At 44.1% G+C, this 2,996-nt stretch overlaps 1 pseudogene; it reads left to right on the top strand.

Moving 5' to 3' along the window:
* The first annotated feature begins 305 nt into the window (after window positions 1-305).
* LOC129022137 (serine/arginine-rich splicing factor 10-like) lies at window positions 306-2,607 on the top strand (annotated as a pseudogene).
* Window positions 2,608-2,996: the final 389 nt, after the last annotated feature.

The following is a 2,996-nucleotide window of genomic DNA, read 5'->3' as shown; positions in this document are numbered from 1 at the left end:
CACTCCTGAAGTCAGTGAGACCATGAACCCACTGGGAGGAACAAACTACTCTGGATGCGCCTCCTTTAAGGGCTGTAGCATTCACTGCAAAGGTCTGCAGCTTCACTCCTGAAATCCAAGCAAGACCACAAACCCACCAGAAGGAAGCAACTCTGGACACATCTGAACTTCTGAAGGAACAGACTCTGGACACACCATCTTTAAGAACTGTAACACTCACCGTGAGGGTCCGCAGCTTCGTTCTTGAAGTCAATGAGACTAAGAACCCATCGGAAGGAACCAATTCTGGACACATTTTGGCGACCATGAAGGGACTATCGACTATCGCCAAGCAGTGAGCACCATCAGACCCCTTTCGCTTGCTATTCTGTCCTATTTTTCCTTAGAATTTGGGGGCTAAATACCTGGCTCCTGTCAGCCAGTTAAAAGTGACCAGCATAGCCGCCGGACTAAATACACGCGTGTCAGGCTTTCTGGGAAACAGCTCTCTAACAACCCCCTACTCTTCGGAGTTGGGAGCATTGGTTTGCCTAGAACCAGCTTCTGCTTTTCCTGTACTTCTGGGCTGAGCCAAGGGTCGACAGAGAGGAAAGCCATTCAGCTCTGGAGTCCCAACAACAAGTTGGTTGACCCTGCGGCCCTGAGCGGAACTCTCAAAGTCATGTCACCCAAGCGAGACTCGCCCATCTAGCCTATCTATCCTGACCCTTGCCTCCTGGGTCCTGATGCCTGCCAGACAAACTACCTCTCGCCTCTCTTCTCCGAGGCTAGTCCCACTTCTAAAAACCACTCCCTATCTCTGGTGCTTTTCTAGTTTCTCCTATAAGAATGATTTCTAGTATAAACTTCAGGACTCTATCCCCTTCTTTAGGCACCCAGGCTCACCAATCAGAAAGACATAATTTTTGCCCAAAGCCCAATCACAGGGGGGACTACCTAGAATTTTAGGATCCCTCCTCAGACAAGCAGGCCTAACAAAAGCTATTCCTGAACCTAGGATATGGGGAGCCTCAGACAATGTAATCTTCCTATTCATATAAGTGAGGACAAAAGGCATCACTCTTCCAATTCTGGAGTTCCCTTCCCTCCCTCAGGGAATGGCCCTCCACTTCATTTTGGGGGCATAACATCTTTATAGGACAGGGGTAAAGTCCCAATACACAAATCAGCGCTCTGTGTCTAGCTAAAGGTTTGTAAATGCACCAATCAGCACTATGTAAAAAAGCACCAATCAGCACTCTGTAAAATGGACCAATCAGCGGGATGTGGGCAGGGCCAAATAAGGGAATAAAACCCGGCCACCTGAGCCAGCAGCGGCAACCTGCTCAGGTCCCCTTCCATGCTGTGGAAGCTTTGTTCTTTCGCTCTTCACAATAAATCTTGCTGCTGCTCACTCTTTGGGTCCTCACTACCTTTATGAGCTATAACACTCACTGTGAAGGTCTACGGCTTCACTCCTGAAGTCAAGTGAGACCACAAACCCACCGGAAGAAAGAAACTCCAGACACATCTGAACATCTGAAGGAACAAACTCCGGACACACCATCTTTAAGAACTGTAACACTCACTGTGCGGGTCCACGGCTTCATTCTTGAAGTCAGCAAGACCAAGAACCCACCAGAAGGAACCAATTCCAGACACAAGTTTATGATCCTCTAATGTTATTTTAATAGGAAAAATGGTAAGAATGTATTGTTACTGTAATTAGTAGTAAGTGGCATGTTCTTTGATAAAGTAAGGATATTTGCTGCCATTAGGCATCTATAAATAATATCTTTTACTTGATCTGCTTTCTTGTTTTGGACATTTGCTTATACCAATTGCTGATATTTTTTGCTTATTACAAAATAATTTGCTTTTATTTTAGAAAAAGAAAATCAGACATATAGATAATTAAAAGTAGAAAAAAACGGGCTTTGCGCAGAGGTAGGAGCCAGGAGTGAAGTCTTATGAGAAGAGGTGGATTGCCATGGCGGAGCCCTGTGGGCTGCGTGTGTCTGATGCTTGGCCGCCAGAGCTGCAGTTGGTTTGCTGAGCCCATTAGTGTGCCCGGCCGAGACACGATGCCTCCATGTCTTGCTATTTGTGTCCCCCAACACATCTCTGCTCATCAGGAATGTGGCCGATGACACCAGGTCTGAAGATTTACAGTGTGAATTTGGTCGTTATGGTCCTATAGTTGATGTGTATGTTCCACTTGATTTCTGCACTCACTGTCCAAGATTTGCTTATGGTCAACTTGAGGATGTTTGTGATGCTGAAGATGCTTTACATAATTTGGACAGAAAGTGGATTTGTGGACAGCAGATTGAAATACAGTTTGTCCAGGGCATTGGAAGACACCAAATCAAATGAAAGCCAAGGAAGTGAGGAATGTGTACAGTTCCTCACACTATGATGATTATAACAGATACAGACGTTCTAGAAGCTGAAGTTATGAAAGAAGATCAAGAAGTCAGTCTTTTGATAACACTTTAGAAGATTGTATCTAGAAATAGACCGACTGGAAGACCACGGCATAGCAGAAGCCATTCCAACAACGACAGACCAAACTGCAGCTGGAATACCCAGTAGAGTTCTGCTTACTACATTTAAAGAAAGATCTGAAAGTGGAAAAAGAACCAAAGAAAGGCAGTTCAAACGACCAAAGGCTGGGTGGAAGGTGCTGCAGTATGATGACTGCATGACTATTTTGACTCTGGTCAGAAAAGATACAAAAATGTTATTGAAAACTACATGGAATAATTGAAGTCCTTTCAAATTTGAAAGTAAGCATTTTAGGACAAGTAAAAGGAAATTCAACTTTGTACTTGTGGAAACTAATTCCTCAATAGAAATAGGTTTATACTGATTCATGGCTAATGGGTCCATAATAAATTATTGGAAACTAGGATGTCTGAATATCAAGGAAGATAGCCATAGTGTCTTACAGTGCCTCTGTTGGTCTGTCTCAAACTGAATTGAGTGGGAAAAAGTATGGTCCAATATAAAATTTC

The sequence above is a fragment of the Pongo pygmaeus genome, chromosome 21 (assembly GCF_028885625.2).
Source record: "Pongo pygmaeus isolate AG05252 chromosome 21, NHGRI_mPonPyg2-v2.0_pri, whole genome shotgun sequence".
NCBI lineage: Eukaryota > Metazoa > Chordata > Mammalia > Primates > Hominidae > Pongo > Pongo pygmaeus.
This window is presented reverse-complemented; position numbering and strand designations above follow the sequence as displayed.